The sequence below is a fragment of the Polyergus mexicanus genome, unplaced genomic scaffold (assembly GCF_030449975.1).
Source record: "Polyergus mexicanus isolate NDT 795.1 unplaced genomic scaffold, iyPolMexi1.0 SCAF_9, whole genome shotgun sequence".
In the NCBI taxonomy this organism is placed as follows: Eukaryota; Metazoa; Arthropoda; class Insecta; order Hymenoptera; family Formicidae; genus Polyergus; species Polyergus mexicanus.
In genome coordinates this window covers 2,627,208-2,646,738 of record NW_027223329.1, presented here as the reverse complement: position 1 = coordinate 2,646,738, position 19,531 = coordinate 2,627,208, and the positions used below count along the sequence as shown (strand labels likewise).

General features: G+C 32.2%; 1 protein-coding gene across 3 annotated transcripts in view; it reads right to left on the bottom strand.

Moving 5' to 3' along the window:
• LOC138936260 (uncharacterized) overlaps nt 1-19,531 on the bottom strand; it is a 383,952-nt gene that overhangs the window by 232,806 nt on the left and 131,615 nt on the right. The gene's annotated exons all lie outside the window — the stretch shown is intronic.

Sequence of the window (19,531 nt, the reverse complement as noted above, 5' to 3'; positions counted from 1 at the left end):
TTGTAAAAAAATAAGACTGAGTTCTAGGTATAATTAAATAAGTTGTAGGGACAATTAATTTTTGTGATATTTTTCTCGCCCTCGTCTCTCCAGGGGGATAAAGAGGGGTTAATATAAATCTCGAATTGAGATCAATTTTAGAAAATCTTGGTATAGCACCAAGTAAATTTCTTGCCCTGTGCACACGATCAGTTTCATAGAAAACTTATTTTTCTATGAAACTGACGCACTACTATTCTTTTTCTGGCTCTTACTAACCCGCGATTGTTTGACATTTCTGATATCACTCGAGAGCCTAATTTCTTAAAATTGTTAATTTTTGTGAAATTTTAAATTATAATATAGATAAAAGGAAAGAAAATAATGAAGTTGACCTTTTTAAAAGTGCATTATTTGGAATTTTTATTTATAATTATTCTCTATACCATCTTTTTAATTATTATATTTAGCTCTTACACTTCTCTCTCTCTCTCTCTCTCTCTCTCTTATAGAGTTATTAGAAAATATTAAAAAAATGTAAATTCGGATATTTTTTATCGATGTTTGTTAGATACGTTTCTTACCTTCAGAAAACATTATGCGTCTCTTCTGAAAACTGAAACAGAATTCCTCTCTATCACAAATGGGTAATACTCTTCCGTCGACGAAATAAATCTCTAAATTATCGGAATCTGACATAATACAATGAAAAATGTTGGCTTTCAATATATTAATTCTATAAAATAATAATTAATGATAAAAGGTATACCAATTTAAATATGGAGGAAAATATATATATATATATATATATAATATAATATCAAAGATAAAAAATCTTTTAATTAAACGCTTGAATATGTTAAATGTATTAGGATGATAAGATATTTTATATTTTATCAATATATATCCTATATAATTCTCTTATATAATTCCTCTTTTATACGTAAAAGTACTTTGATACTAGAAATATGATAAAAATATATTTATATAAACAAGAAAGCATATATTGTATATAAATGCAAAATATTGAAAATAATTTGTCATATTTTAAATTGTAATAAAACAATTTAGTGTATAATAGGTTCAAATTATTTTTTTCAACAAATTAACATTTGACTAATTACATATATTTCTCTTTGTCAAAATTAACAATGTACTCGAAACTCCCAAAATATCAAAAAAATATTAAGTTAATTAAAAAAAGAAAATATTATAACTAAAATTTCATGTCACAAACCATGGAAAACATTCACATAATATTTTATTCGACATTTATCTTGTTTGACATTTAATTTAAGATGATTATCAATTTTTGTTGACGTATAAAGTGCACATTTTATGTATGCTATCTGTAGTATGCACTATCTATTGTACATTATCCGACGCCATTTTCGCTCCGATCTTAAGATTACGGTCAAAATTGCGATACTTTGTCATCTAGTGACTTTAGGTCGCGTGATTGTGCGGCGCGCGCAATCATGGTGTGCAAACTACAAAGTCCAACTTTATTTTTTTTTTTCCCCCCCCTTTCGTTTATATTATGATTTAAAACTTCACTGATTGAATGATGATGAATCGCAAGTTTAGAGATAATATCTCTCATAATTAAGTTTTAGAAACACATAATTTTGCCTACAAAATCGACGACTAAATTATATATATATCGTTGATTTCAATTTAAAATATCACATAGCAATTTAGGCGGATCTTCCCATATATCCCTCAAATGCGTTAGAAAAAAATACAGCCTTCTTTGACCGACATCAAATATCTGACTGCCCTTATTATCCTCATCGTGACGTGCCATTAACTGCTCGGCGTGAGATAAGGGAGTGTTAGACCCAAAAATTTTAATTTTCTAATATTTAATAATACTATTCGCTATTCATATCATTTTTAATAAGACACGCGGAGATGTTATATTATTTTATTTTAGCTAATATTAATTTTGAAATAGTATTGCATAAAATACCCAACTCTTCTCTCTACTCTCCTAATTATTAATAAATGAAGACAATAAGACAATGAAGACAAAACTCCATAAAATATAGCTACAATACTATTAACGCGCGTTTCTCATAATTTAACAAATGATATCCTTTATAACTTGGATGAGAAATTTTTAAGGTAGATCGAATAACATTTTCGAAAGCTATCAAAGAGCTAAGTTTAGTATTAGTATTTGAAATAGGAGCAAGATTTCTATCAGAAACGAAGACTTGCTTGCTTGCCTTGCCACGCCCGGCATCATTGATACATTAAATTACATTAGAATTATAGCACATCGTAAATCACGATATTACACGATAGAGCCACGAGACTCTTTGCTTTGACGTGCCGCTTTATCGCTCAAGAGAGGCTACGAGGAAAAAGCCTCGAGGCGCTTTCGGATCTGTTTCGGCTCTGACACCCGATACGCGTCTAGCCCCCCATTATTATTCTCAACGTTAGGTGGCTATTAGCCGTTTACTGAACGACAATCGATAGCGAGAGATGCCGGCAAATAAAAGCGGCGGTCGTTAAGCCAGTCAGCTGGACCGTTAACAGCTGACAGATAGGGAAAGAAGAGTAGAGAGATGAACGGAGAGAAAGACTCCGGCAGTATTAACCCTTTCATTTCCGTAAACTGCATTCCACATTCCTTCTCGTGAATTACATTGATTACGAAAATATTGAATTTACATGTATTTTTTGTTTACGTAAAAATTTTTTCTCAAGTCCCTCTGCCTCTTAGATGCTTCTTCATTTATTTACAAGTATTCTGTTTTCTTTACTTGCGTTTTTTTTCAGATGTTTTTCGAGATTTCTTTAGTCTTCCACTTCTTTTGCCATTTATCGACGATTACAAATATGTATTTATCGCATTTAGAAAAATATGAAAAAAATTGTGCGAATTAGAAACATGCACAATTTGCTTCCTCATCATTTTATTTCGCTCGCAAAGCTTAAGCTCCTTAGAGCAAGCGAGTTTTTCAATATTGACTTTCTCATAGAGGATATCTCAAAATTTGCAAAAGCTACAACGTGTACAGACGTTTCTCAAAAAATTCAAAATTTTATGGGAATGAATCCTTTCGCCGATCCTCATCAAATTCAATGCAAATCATCCTTTAATGATACTCTATTTGTGTAAAAATATTTAACTCGATATCTAAAAATTTGCAAAAGTTAGAGCGTGTATAAACATTTCTCAAAAAATTCAAAAGTTTATCAAAAATGAACGTTTTCACCAAGCCTCACCACAAATTCAATACCAACCATCCTTTAATGATACTCTATTCATTTAAAAAAATTTAGCCCCATATTTCAAAAATTGGAAGTTAGAGGTTAGGTAATATTCCGTACATATACCATATATTATACATATATACAGGGTGGGCCCCGAACGTTCCAGCCAGACTTTGAGATCTTATAGGAAATTTAATTCTGAACAAAAAATTTCCTATAAACATGGTGGAAAAATGCTTTCTTAAGAAGTTATCGCTCAAAAACCTCTGAAATCGTGATTACTTTACATATTTTTCCAAATATCATAGAAAATGTGCGTCTTTTTAACAAAAAGTACCGAAACAAAAGTTGTAGAGAATTAAATTATCTTTCAAATGAAATCAAAATGATTGTTGATACGTTCTATAGATTTTGATATAATCAGTTTCAAACGTACAAAAAGTGCTTTTGTTACTTATTGTTAGATCGATTAAAGTTGAATCAGGAGAAAATCCGTAAAGCGACTAGATCGATCATTACTCGATGCCGAAAGTGTATTGGAGCTAGGGGGAGACATTTTGAGAACAGTTAGTTTTTTCGTATTTATTTATTCTCTACTACGTGCTATTTTAGTTTAAAAAAATTTATTTTATTTTCATTAAAAAAAAAAAAAGATTTTTATTTTTTCTTTTTATCGTTTTTTCAAGAAATTTATTAAGTTTCGTTTTCTTTTTCACCTTTTGCTTTTCCTTTGCATCAGAGGTTTTCGATAACTTCTTAAGGAAATATTGTATTTTTCGACCCATGTTTATAGGAAATTTTTTGTTCAGTATTAAATTTCCTATAAGATCTCAGAATCTGGCTGAAACGTTCGGGGCCACCCTGTATACACGTATGGACATTTTTTTTTAAATATTCTTTCTCGACGTTTTGGAATATTGTAAATATACTGGTATAGAAAACTGGAAAAAAAATTTTATCACAAAAACAAAGCTTTCTCTATAAGGAAGCGAAAAGCATTTATATGTGGAATGGGAGATGGCGTGAAATTGTTATCAATTCATCTTTAAGATTGCTTCGTGCTAATTACAAATTAATGAATAACAACACCACGAATCCTCTCGTCGCAATTCATCCTTCGTGCGTTATAAAATTGCGATTGCTCAATTTCGGAATGTGTACGCGGAACCGGATCCGGAAAAGATACAACAGGTTTATCTCTCGTATGACTCGTAGGATGAGACTTCAAATGAGGATAATAAGGCGCGCTCGGCATCGCTTATGCACCTGCGTGTATACGTGTGTGCGTGTTTGTACGTGAAGAACAGGTGTGCTTCATTTATCGTGTCAGATTCTTCGCTGGCGCCGCAACATTCTTTCCGCGGGACATGATTATTCCTTGATGTATATTGATTTATGCTATAACACTTGTCAAAAGAGGCGATTGGATAGCGAGAATGAATGATAAGCGTTAAGAGTATGATTTATATACAAGGTGTATGTATATATATATATATGTGATCTTATTTATTCTCTTAAGTGCAACGATGCGCCGTTTTTTTCCCGATGGAAACATTCGGTTAAATTTGTGCAAGTCCACCCTTCTGCCCGTTACATATAGGTGTACAAATAAGTTTCCGCCGTTTGACAAAAGTTGGCGCCACCAGTAAGTTATGGTTAAAATTGTCAGATGTAAAACGTCCTTATCGTAAGATTGGATATCAATCAATAACATAACCTTAAAATATTAGTGATTTTTTATCAGTATAATATATTCTTTTGTGTGCGAAAATGTCGAGTTTTGAGCCGAATAAGCGTCATTTGCGAGAACTTTTGATTTACTTCTTCAATTTGAAGAAATCTGCAGCTGAGGCGTATCGATTGCTTGTAGAAGCATATGGTGAGGCTGCCTTAAGTGAGAGAAATTGTCGTGAGTGGTTTCAAAAGTTTAAGAACGGTGAATTTGACATCGAAGACAAAGAACGTAGCGGAAGGCCGAAAGTGTATGAAGACGCGGAATTGGAAGCATTATTGGATCAAGATTCGTGCCAAACGCAAGAAGAACTTGCACTTACATTGGGAGTGACTCAAAACATTAAGTTCCGTTCTTTCACAATAAATGCCCAATTTTTGATAAAAAACGGCGGAAACTTATCATTAATCAGCCATCTAAAAGAATGAGCTCTCAGATCGTCTTGTCTCGAGATATCTGTCTATAAATATTCTAATTTCGCTAGAAAAATGTGAATAGTTTTGTGCTGGTTCGAGGACAATCGTTGATTACACGCCGGGTATTAAAGCGTCCGCATCGTACATTTTTCTCTTTGACTCTGACAAATAAAACAATAATAATCTATCGCTTCGATCCCGCCAAAAGCATCCAATTTTCGTTTCAATCTATTTCAAATTATATATATTGCATTATATTATATTATATTATATTATATTATATATTAAATTATTGCGATTTATTATGCGATTTATTATATATTTTCATTAATTATATATGTTAACGAAAAGTTGTTGATATCGAAATTTTATCTCTTATAAAGACCATGCATTAATCATTGCGAAAGTAGAGAACAAAGTTACTACATTTCGAATGGAAATATGAAGTTTGTGAAGTGAAGTTGTATTGATAAATTTAACATTTATTCGACGATCTTTAAATTATGATATTACATTGAAACCAATTGACTTCCTATTAAATACCGATTTATGGTGATGCCTTTCTTTTATTTCTCGATACCTGGACTTTTATAAAATTACAAATTTGCATAAATCTCTATATGATTTGGAAACGAGACACAAAATTAATTCTCCTAATTATAATTTTATATATATTGTATATACAGGGTGTCCCATTTTAATCTCCTCAGGCAAATATCTCAAAAACCAAGCCCGGAAGAGAAAAATGTTTCAGACGAAAGTTGTTTGGTTTCGAGGGGGCCATAAGATGGTACCATTGGTTTGACCTTGGAAAATCATTGGAAGATCACGTGAAGATCAACTTTAAAATCTTAAATAGAAACCCCCATTTTTTATTTAGCATTCTTGTATCTGACATCGAGAGCTTTCCGAAACACTATAATAAAGTATTTTTTCATTAAGTACTTTTTGAGTTATTTTATATTTTAATCTGACATATTTTAATATAAAAAATAAAATATCTTGTAAAATATTCAGTTTTCAATAATCTTACCGTAATACTTTTATGTACAGAATAATGAGACAAATCAATTAGTGCAAAAAAAAAAAAAAAATAATTATTTTAAAAAATACATTGTAAATAATTTTCTTAAAAACAGATTTCTCTTTCAATCAACTTCATTTCAGTTTACCGATCCAAATCTGATAAACACAAACATAAAAGCAATAATAATATATCAAATAATATAGGAAGAATGAAAAAAATTCGAAAATTCCAGTTTTCCAAATCTCTTTTTATCCAGTTTTACAAAAACAATGGCCGATTGATCATCCGTCATTCCGTACGATCTCTTCTCAATCTTTGACAGATGCCTGTGTCGCTTTAACCGCTTAACCGCGAATGTGAATAAGCGGCCAAGGCAGCGGCCTCAGACAGACAGACAGAAGTCGAGGCACCTGTCTGTCCCTCCACTTTGAACGGTATGAACGGCGAAGAGGGGCCCGGACTTGAGGGGCACTGAATATATCCCGTTCCACGATTCAGTATCCCGCGTACACTCACGCTGATAAGACCTTATTCTAATCAAACGTCAACTGGGCCATTGATAGCGAGCGAGCGCTGAGCCGGCCGCGTGCTTCTCGCCTCGCGCCTCAACGTTCGCGATCCCCCCGTTCCCGAGACAATTGTATCTCGTTTCCGCGTCGCCAATATGATCTCTTAATTGATCTATCAACGCGTAGTGTGATCTCTCTGGTGTGTTTTTGCGACAAATATAGGTTTTCGTATCATACGACGTGATGAAGAGGCGGCGCGATGTTTGAGTTACGTCACGTTGCTATGCGTGAAATATCGGATTTACTCTCTCTGGCAATTTTTAGATAATATTGATTCAATACCAATTCGAAATTGAATCATCTATTTATCTTTCTATCTTTGAATATAATTAATCTATTATTTCAAAGATTTTTAATAAAATGCATAATAATAATATATTCATATTCATATATATACTTTTAGCAATACAATACTAATTATGTAAATTTTTTCTAAATTCGATATTTTACGGAATGAATTCACGATAACAGCAGATATACATATATTATTAAGAGAGAAATATACAGCAGATAAACACAACTAAATAAAATCCGCGTATTTAATGTCTCGGCGATAACTAATATCAGTTAATCAGCTGATCGGGTTTCACATGATTAAAAAAAAAATTCAATCTTACAAGCATGTAATAAAAAATTTAATCAACGTGAGTGCATCTGAAAACTCTAGAAAGCAACAACGATCATCGATCTTGCACACTGATCGATTTAATCGGAGTCTCGAATTTTCTTTAATGGAATTCAATATTGCAGGTTCGAGATACTCGAGACACGAGAGTTACATAATAGTGATAGTTTCAAATTTATCGTGATACTGCTATATTTATTCTCTTCTTTCCCTTGGCGACGTGTCCAGCTATTAATTACGTATGCGATGAAATTTTAGGAATTTTAATTTCTAATATTTTTGATTATCGCGATCTTTCCTTTAAATCGTTTGACGATAAAAACGGGTCGATGTTAAATGCGCTACGTACACGACAATAATTTTTCTGCGAGAAATGTGTTGTGACTTATATTGTATTTAAAGGAATCAAGTCGATTATGCAAAACACGAGTGCCGATTACGATAACGCAATCTACAATCTGAATCTATTGGAGAAATTTCATGGAAACTACACGATTTCATAGACGCTAAAAAATGAGAAAGGTACGAAAGTTGCATTTTTAATTATAAAATCAATTGGAAAATTCAGAGTACAAATAAAGAGAGTAAGCTAATAATTTCTAAAAAATATAACATTGTATTGAAAAAAATTAATTCTATAACGATAAAATCAATAATTTGCACAACTTTACAAATGACAAATTTACTTCGATCTTGCTGTGAAACTTCCAATTACTTTTTTCAATTATTAATTACGCACAAGTATTATAAGATATAATTAAAATGCGTAAAGATTTATATCTATGTCGATAAATTAGCATAACGTAACGTGTAAATAAAGATTTGGATACATGAAAATCACGCCATCGCTCAATTAAGGACGATGTAATCGACAGCTAATGCAAACGCAAGATAACCGCATCTCATTGCATATTGTTATAGAAATGCATGAATACAAAAATGTTGTATTTTTCTAACGCGATTATGTGGATCGTATTATTAGCCGCACGCAATTCCGTAATTGTTTTTGCTGTGAGGAAATACCTATCAACTGCGAAATCTAAAGCGGTTGAAATTTACGAATGCTTACATATACCTGCGTTTTGAAGTAAATGTGCTGCCTTAAATTTTTCCATATGTAACTTATATAAAAAATTAAAAAAGAAATTAATTAATAAATTCTAAAATATTAAATAAATTTTAAAATATTAAAACAAATAATAAATATTAAAATATTAATATAAAATATTAACATAGCTTGAAACAATAATTTTAGAATATCATTTTTCAACGATAAAAATTGTTTATTCAATCTAAAGTAAAATCGATAAAATTGCAAGAAAAAAAGAGGAATATTAATTAATATTAATCACGACGAATATACTTTTCTGAATTTTATACCACCATTCCAACGGTGGAGTGATAAATCATTCTGTTGACGGCGCTGTCGTGTGGCATGCAGAATAATTTAATGCGAATACAGTGATTTGGAGATAACGTACGGCGTATTGCCGTATTAATACTTTCAGGTCTTTCTGATATCTTCTCGGAATTTCAGCAATTTCTATAAGAGCCGTTATATGTCGCGCGCTTGTAACGATACAAAAAAAAAAAGCGTGAATATATTATCTTTAATCTTTTTGCTTTTGCTCCTACTTACACTGCTCTTATTTCTATTTTTTGCCTCGGGAGACTTTTAGACTTCTTTCTACTTTTAAGAAAAAAAGATTTACATATAAATTTATTCTATGATAATTAATGCGCAATATATAATCAACTATCAACATCTTGAAATCGTGAATATTTATTTATATAAGGATTTCATTAAAATCGTAATTGGAATTTTCATGTTAACGATTTTTACGAAGATATAAAAATCTAATAATACAATCAATAAAAGTTAAAAATTGAAAATAGAATTTAATATTTTATCTAAAATTTAAAGTAAAAAATATCATATATATATATATATATATGATATTTTTTACTTTAAATTTTAGATAAAATATTAAATTCTATTTTCAATTTTTAGATAGAAATCCCCATTTTTTATTTCGTATTCTTATAGCTGACATCGAGAGCTTTCCAAAACACTATAATAAAGTATTTTTTCATTAAGTACTTTTTGAGTTACTTTATATTTTATATAATCTGACATATTTTGATATAAAAAATTAAATATCTCGTAAAATATTTAGTTTTTGATAATCTTACTGTAATACTTCTATGTACAGAATAATGAGACAAATCAATTAGTATAAAAAAAAAATTGTTTTTAAGAAAATTATTTACAATGTATTTTTTTAAACAATTATTTATTTTTTTTGGCACTAATTAATTTGTCTTATTATTCTGTACATAGAAGTATTACGGTAAAATTATCGAAAACTGAATATTTTACGAAATATTTAATTTTTTATATCAAAATATGTCAGATTAAAATATAAAATAACTCAAAAAGTACTTAATGAAAAAATACTTTATTATAGTGTTATTATAGTGTTTTGGAAAGCTCTCGATGTCAGCTACAAGAATACTAAATGAAAAGTGGGGGTTTCTATTTAAGATTTTAAAGTTGACCTTCACGTGACCTTCAAATGATTTTCCAAGGTCAAACCAATGGTACCATCTTATGGCCCCCTCGAAACCAAACAACTTTTGTCTGAAACATTTTTCTCTTCCGGGCTTGGTTTTTGAGATATTTGCCTGAGGAGATTAAAATGGGACACTCTGTATATATATATATATATGTAAAATGATCCTTACGATATAAAATCCTTGTATCCCTTTAAAGAGTCCCTTTTAAATAATAATTATTATACTTTATTACATACATGAATCTCTTATTGTACAAATACACGGCATAACTATAGCATGTGTGTAATTATATGTAGCCAAAAGGAACAAAAATAATGTCCCAAAATAAAATAAAAGTACGCAGTTTCTTTATCGCCAAGGCTAATGTACCGTTATGCTCCCTGATGATGTATCGAACGTTCTTTTAAAAATGCGATTGAAGTACAGGATGCAATCCAAAATCTTGTCTTATCCTACATAATTATTTTTCATTAAATGTTGTAAATACAATAAAAGAGACAATATTAATTCTTATAAATCTTTAAAATATAACGTTTACATAGAATGAGAAATTTTCACGTTTAATTCAATTCCTTTAAATTCATATATAAATCACAGGTTTATAAATCACTTTTTGTTATCCATCTTGCTCGAATACCAAAGAAAGAATATAATTGGCGTATTAAGCCAACGTTTACGTCTTCGAGCTACGGAAGGGACTTAAAGAATGATCAATTACACGCGTGCAGCTCGCATCTATTTTTCATCAAACGATTAATTTATACAACACAACGCGAGGAGCTGACGATAAACGAATACGCGCTTTCCATTCTTGGCAACATGCATTTCCTCATTCGTGATGCGCGAGCGAGTCTATTTAATTGCGCGTTTATTTACGTTAACGAGCCGTGTAACGAAACTCGTGTAGCGCATAATCCGACGATTCCCAGCCCAATTTCACGCTTAAAAAAAAAGGCATTCCCCTGCTCGCAATCTCACCTTTCTCGCTACGCTCGCTCCCCGATCCCCATAATTTAACGAGACTCTCGATCCTTCCGCGAGAAATTTCCGATCCCTATCGTTCATGGGAAGCAGCACTCTTACTCCGGCTATTATTATCTCCTGCCCCCCCCCCCCTCATCACCGTTTGGCTATTATTAATTAGTGACTAATTACAACCTCGTCGCGGATCGCCTCGTATGAATTGATTAAGTAGCTGCCAATTGCTCGCGACCAGCATTAAAGGAGAGTTTAACGAACTCGTCGACGCGAATGTGAGTTTTCCTACACATTTTAACGGCCGTTCACAACACTCACAACATTGACACAGATAAATAAATCATTCATATATAAATCCATTTTTCACATATATATATTTCTTTTTTTTTCACTCAGTGATTTTACATCTCATATAAATTAAAATTAAATTTTTATTTTGTAATACATACGAAATGAAAGGTCATTTTTTTTTTTATACCGGATATTATATGTATAAGACAGTCGTGTAAAAGAATGAAAGAAGAAGAGGAGATTTGGCCAAAGAAAATGATTTTTACCCTCTGTAGGATTAAAAAATTAGAGTTAGAACGAGATTTCTATTTTAGAATGTTTATGCAATGCGTCTGTATGCAACCGGTGATAACCGTCGTCACTCAAGGAATCGTCTTTTCAGGCTATTGAATCAGTTTAGAAAGCGGTGATAACTTTCCATTTATCGTGTGCATTTAAATCGTGGAAAAAATATAATTTTTTTATGCGAATAAATACACGGAAATTTTACAGCCTGACATTCTGCTGTCATGATCATTCGATGAGCGCGAGTTCTCAAACGAACGGAAGCCGTCACCTATTTTCCCGCTGGAAAAAAAGACGGCGGGTACTTTGACCACGTCGCGACCGGAGCACAAACCGAACCGAAGGTCTCGTAATACGGTTGCTTGCCGTCCGTGTCTTAACACGTGAGTGCTAATACAGTGTAAATTTGACGTTACAGAAAATCGCTAGTCGTTGCAGAGAACGAGCGTCACGGATAGGTAAACACGTATCGCTTCATGTTCGGCACATGAGAGAGCAGGAATTTAAACGAATACAATTCCGATGTGTATTGAATTTTTAATAACAGATCGGACGTCAATATCTCACGTCAAAATTATCACGTTTCGATTGTTATGAATAATCGCTTTACGATTTAATAGTCGTTGATAAAATTATTGAAATGAGAAATATTAAGATGAGGAATACACGAGATGAGAGGAGAAGTCTCGCAAAACATTCGATATACGTAATTTCAAATATAACGATTCCCCCTTAATTTGATTTTGAAAATAATTAATATCATTAAGCCCACGTCACTATTGGAAATCTTTAAAGGGGGCGCATACCCCCCCGTTTGAACTTTCGAAATATGAGTATATTTTCTAGATTTTTTTTTTTGCAGCGCAACGATTTGATAAAAACTTTCTCTTTTACAATATTAATACGATATTATTAAATACTTAAATAAAAATTTGCAGTTGAAAAGAATTTTTTTTTCTTTTTTTAGAAATGCGATTATTTGCACGGTGCGCATGGAAATATAAATCTGCGATTTCTCATTTTTTAACTATGTATACAAAAAAAAAATGGACTTTGTTTAAAAAAAGTCGAAACATTTTTTCGACACGTCGCCACATTTTTATTTTTTAAAATTTTGCAAAACGCTTGGACAGTACGTAACTATTGATATGTTTAATGAAAAAATATTTTGATTTCGGATATGATTTACGTATGTTTTCATGCAGCCGTCTAAAATTTGGAAGAGCTCTGAAAATATCTCCATAACTTAAAAAAAAAAAAAAAATTCTCTTAAGCTGAAAATTTTGATTTAAATGATTAATAATATTGTATTAAAATATTGTGAGAAAAATAAAAAATTTTTATCAAGTCGTTGCTCCGCACAAAAAAATCTAGTAAGTCTACTCATTTTTCGAGATTTCAAACGGGCGTGCCCCCTTAATGATGCGCGTTTGTTGCGTCTTCTTCACGAAATACAAAAGTCGCAGTATTATTATATCCCGTATCGTATTCGAAACCAGTTGTAAAGACACGCCCGTTTTAAAATAATTCTTCGCTACGTTTGCTCGCGACTTAACATATAACTTTTTCATTGTATCGTCATATTTATTACGTCAAACTATATTTCAGCTTCATTTTCACGCATTCAACCCTCATTTTCCGTCCACGCCCTAAACGGAAGACTCGCGTTAGATCGAAATCACTTGAAACATTTCACAATCTTATTTGAATCTGTGGAAAAACCGACGCATAAGCTTTAAATTCTTAAAAGATGACAAAGAGAAACATGCACGTGATAGATCAACTCACGTCACTTGATATAAATTAATTATTAAACAAGCTTCATTAATTGAAAACATACGTTCTCTGCCTTGAATATCTCGGGTTAAATACGTCATATTAATACCACAGGAAATTAATAATACTAGGCAATCAATATATGATAATTTTACTATGATAGAACAGTGTTAATTCATTCACCTGTTATCGATATGGTAATCTGAAAAAAATGTTGCTACATCGAAAAACAAAGACGAGGATTTGCCCACAGCGTACTAAATTTTTATTAAAAACGTACGCAATTAATAACTAATTCAAGCAAAGCAACAAGTACCTCGAGACTAGAGTAACGAGACAAGATCCCTAACGCATTTATCACGGCGCGTCCATCGGGTGTATCGCGGGTTTGCGCTTCTACTTTGTGGTATAACATATTTTTTTAAGCATCGTGACGGCTCTTATCGGCAGACATCGCGACTCTAAAAACGAGAGTGAGATCGCCCGTCTATAATAATATACTGTACAATTCACTTAATCGCAAATAATCACGGAGCCTCGTGCAACAACAACGGTAACGCCGGGCGTTCCGAATACGCCTTTACATCTTGCCTTACCGCGTGCTGCGGCCGTGTAATTTTCCGACTCAATCGCCGATATTGCCGATCATTACGTGCCCTACGAACTATTCCTGGCTCCTCTACAATTTCTATCGCACAAAAATATATGCCATAAAATATTCGAACCCTGTCATTCGGGATCTTCAGATAGCCCTCTATCTCCTGTGCATGGCGCTACTACATAATATATAAACATTTTATGCGAAAGTTAATCTAGAAATTTTTTATATAAGAATAGAAAAAAATTTAATATTCGAAAAAAATGTATTTTATGGTGAAAAGTATAATTTGTATCTTCAGCTTCTTAAATTTTTTAAATATATTGGATAAAAGAACGTAAAACTTGGAAAATATAAAAACGAGATAATTATTTATTGGATTTTATTTACATTATTCTTAGATTAAAAAAATAAAAATTTAATTAAAATTATTAAATATTAATTATTAATTATAAAATCATTAAATATTAAATATTTAATATTAATATTTAAATGTAAGTCGTTATCCCTTTGATTGTAATATTCACATTCAAATCTGTGTTGTTGATCGTCATAAAATAATTCCTTGTATAAATTGTGCAGAGAGATATCCTGAGATATTCTTATCTCGTGCATTTTCCCGCAATAATCGAAGATAGTTGTTAATATATCGTAGGTGCGTAAACACGCGACACGCTACAAAAGCGCATGTAAATGATTTACCTCGCTTCTCGCCCACACTTTTAACCCCGACCCTAAGAATTATCTTATAGTGGGTGTTTCTTGTGTCTGCTTTGTTCGCGTGTCTCTTTCTCTCGCGCGCGATTATTTGTCACGGACACGATCATACGTAAAATCACGATTATCATCATGTATTTTCTCAATCTTCTACGGCGATTTTCTTCATTTTCTATCTAACCTAACAATCGAAAATAATTTATCCTTTAGAGTGAAACGATATGATAATTAAACTTTTTTGAATCACAAGAGTTTCTTGTAAAATTCTTTGCTAACTTTTAGACACAATATAATAAATCTTAAAAATAAATATAGTAAAAGAGAACGCAATTCAGGTAATTTTTTTTTTTTTTTCGAAATTGATTAAATGGATGCATTTAAATTATATGAAATAAAAACTTCTAAGGTTTATCAGAATGAGATTTATAACTTAAAAAAAAAAAAAAAATCAAAAAGAGGGCGAATAAATGGGTGTGACAAGGCAGCTTCTGAAATGTCATCATTTCACTTTCCATTTCTATTTTTAGATCAAACGGTCTTACGAATATTGCCCCACCGGTCTCTTATTATTATTATTATCATTACCTGATATATTATGACAATTAAACCTTCTCAATCATGAATATTGAATATTAACGCTGAACTTTCTACTTATATATTCCTATTCCTCCTTTTAATTTCTTGATCAAGTATTGAACCTCGATACATTCATAATGTTACGACGATGAGCAAGCATGATTTCTTCAGGCTAATGTCGTATAACAATACACATGATGATTCTTACGCCAACGTTTGTCTACGTAATAATGACAACTAGAACTGTCATCAGATGGAAATGTTATGGCTACATTATCTATAATAATACAAATTTTGCAATCATTATATTAATTAATACCCAATCTTTTAGAGTTGCAAAGAAAAGTTTCAAAAGATTGCATAAGATTAAGATCATAAAATATTATTAAAAAGTTTTCAATCTTCTCTTTTTTTTTTTTTTTTTTTTTTAATCCGTTATGTCAAAGCATAAATATATCATATAATCTCGATAAATCGGCAGCAGGATCCTTGCTGTTTTTGATCTTAATACGTCAAGGTATCGGGGCTAAAGACCTTACCATTGAGTTTGACCGTAATCGAAATTGACGTCAGAGATTATCGGATTCGAAGCGTAAATGTAACGTAAATCATTTTACGACAAATCACAAGCGACACTTCGATGAAACCTTTGATACATCTCGCGAGCTGCATCGAAGCGAAAGTATCCCACCGTATACGGTGGTTGCGTGTCTTAATATACATATCCATCGTCATCTTAAAGCATGTTTAGTAAATATACAAGTAATAAAATTGAAGTATACGTTTATCAAAGTGTAAAATATAAAAGTATCGATAAACGATGATCAAAATATACGAAAGGAGAGAAAGAAGATAAGTCTAATATTAATTTCTTGAAAAAAATAATTTTTTTAAATTAAAAAAAAAATATAAAATTAAAGAATTTCATTTTTTGCACTGTTGTAAACAATTTGATTCTACCATATCTAGATGTACGTTGAAACGAGAGAGTTCTAATCAAAATATCGAGCGTAATAAATATTTAATAATATAAATATAATTTCATATATAATTAATTTTATATAATAAAATATTAATAATATTAATTTTATATAATAAAGTAATAATATTAATATCAATAATACTATACAAAACATATTAATTTTATACAATATAGTTTTTAATTGTTGAAATAATCAAGACATCGTACTCGACGACAACACGACTCCAATAGCAAAAGATTACTTCGTTAATAGTCGCGGATGTTGAGCAGAAATGCGAGAAACGTGGAACGGGCGTTATAATTCTCCTTTAATCTCGGTCTTATTTCCGCTCACGTGTTCATCTTGTAACGAGAGATGCTAATCTACTCGCGCACGGGGATACACGTACTTTACGGCGGCGCTATCGTACATGCATATTTTCCATCTATGCGATGTTCACGCCGCGGAAGAGCAAACAGCCCGATAATATAGCGGCAGGGTACGCGCGATAGTCGGTTGCTATAAGTCACGGAACAATAGAGTCGGTACTTATTCCACCTCCTTTGAGCGTCCTGAGTTACGACGCCGTGCGTTTTAACGAGTTGACTCCTCTGACTCGAGTCAACGTTTACGTCCCTCGACGCGTAATCAACCAACACTCGGTACGTATCGTGCGACGAGAGAATTTACGACGCTCCGATTTAATCGTTGATAAAATTGCGAAATAATTGATCCATTAATCATTAGCCCGCGTACATTTGTTTCGCGTCATCATTAGAGGGCAAACCGCAAACCGGTCACGAATCTTATACCGTCCATTTTTCGAGAGGTTCGATCTGGACAAACGGATGATTCACATGTGAATTATATAACTGGCATATTAGAAATGATTTGATCTAAATATAAAATACGTTAAGTATTTACGTTGGACGTAAAATGCACGAAGTTTCAGATGCTACTATAAGAGATTTAATTTTAATATTAGGTATACAAATAAGTTTCCGCCGTTTGACAAAAGTTGGCGCCACCAGTAAGTTATGGTTAAAATTGTCAGATGTAAAACGTCCTTATCGTAAGATTGGACATCAGTCAATAACATAACCTTAAAATATTAGTGATTTTTTTATCAGTATAATATATCAGTATAATATTCTTTTGTGTGCGAAAATGTCGAGTTTTGAGCCGAATAAGCGTCATTTGCGGCAACTTTTGATTTACTTCTTCAATTTGAAGAAATCTGCAGCTGAGGCGTATCGATTGCTTGTAGAAGCATATGGTGAGGCTGTCTTAAGTGAGAGAAGTTGTCGTGAGTGGTTTCAAAAGATTAAGAACGGTGAATTTGACATAGAAGACAAAGAACGTAGCGGAAGGCCGAAAGTGTATGAAGATGCGGAATTGGAAGCATTATTGGATCAAGATTCGTGCCAAACGCAAGACGAACTTGCACTTACATTGGAAGTGACTCAAAACATTAAGTTCCGTTCTTTCACAATAAATGCCCAATTTTTGATAAAAAACGGCGGAAACTTATTTGTACATCTAATAATATTAATGCAACAACTATGAGGAAGCAAAAAGGGAAAATCCCGTTTTGTAAAAGCACAAGATATTTTCTTCATGTTCACCAATTAGCACAGAATGACACGACTTTAGTTTTAAAAAGATTGATCTAATTATACTAGGGTGTCTTCTTTATTTTCAAAGAGAAATAAAATTCCTCTAAATATACAGGGTGGCCCCAAATATTCCAGTCAGACTTTGAGATCTTATAGGAAATTTAATTCTGAAGAAAAAATTTTTGTACACAAATTCATTTAAGAGGGCACCTCGAAAAATGAGTACATCTAAGTTTTTTTTTTTTTGCATAGCGACAAATTGATAAAAATTTTTTACTTTTCTTACGATATTAATACGATATTATTAACTAGCTAAATAAAAATTTCCAGTTTAAAAAAAATTATTTTTTTAAAGTTTTGAGAATATTTGCAGAGCTCCTTCAAATTTTAAGTGGCTGCACGGTGTGCATGAAAACGTTCGTTAGATCATATCCGAAATCAAAAACACAAGCTTCTCTTTATTAAATACATATATTAATAGTTATCTGCTATCCAAGCGTTGAAAAAATAAAAAAAATAAAAATATTCGCATCTTTTAAAAAAAGATATTTTTTTAAGCTAAAAATTTTTATTTAGACACTTGATAATATCGTATCAATATTATTAAAAAACAAAAAAAGAAAACAGTTTTTGTGAAATCGTTGCGCTGCAAAAAAATCTAGAAGAAGTGCTCAGTTTTCGAAGGTTCAAACGGATATGCCCCCTTTAAAAAAACTCACTATCATATGCATATATTTGCTCTTACATATTCAAATCTCGTCGAGTATTGCATACGTAGGCTTTCTATCTTGTTCGGCAAGAGTAATAAGACGGTTGTATTCGAGGGGATCATATTTCGGGGGTCCAAGGTGCGGTCGCCCAAGCCGGGTATATAATCGATTTCACCGATCGTGAATCCCAGCAGCGATCGGAAACCGATTCCTTGTAATACGTCCCATTGTCTACGGTTTTCGACAGCATCTCGTTCAAAAGTCGACACGTACGCCTTGATTGTAATCTTCTAACATAATGATTTAGACGGCAGTGTGGGAGAAACTACCCGAACGAGCGCGCCTGAATGCTGTTAGTCATTCCCGTTCTTAGCTTCATCGCTTCTAGCTCTTGTAGCAAAGGATGCGCGTGATTTATGTAAATAGCGAATAGCTGCTCGGCACACGAGCCGAGATCCCACTCTCGGGGTGATTCTCTTCCGGTATCATGAGAGGTCACGATCGTATAGTTTATTCGCAGAAACTATAACGCGTTATCATCACGGAAAACGGGACTTTATTGATCCGGCGCGGACTTTATTGATCCGAGAAGACGTCAAATATATGTATATGCGGAATCATTAGATCGAATACTAACGTTCATTTCAATTTCTCTTCAATCGTATCGCGTAAAATAGTCGAGTGATCGGACGAAATAGTGAATAGTGAATCGATAGAGAATGAGAAAATGAAATTTTCCGGCGCACAATTTATCGCAAGATAAAACTTATTATCAAAATCTTTAAGTTTCGACAAATTACAAAAATCTTCAACTTCAATATTTTATGATTATTTTGCCGCGTTTTTTTTTTTTTTTTTTTTTTTTATAC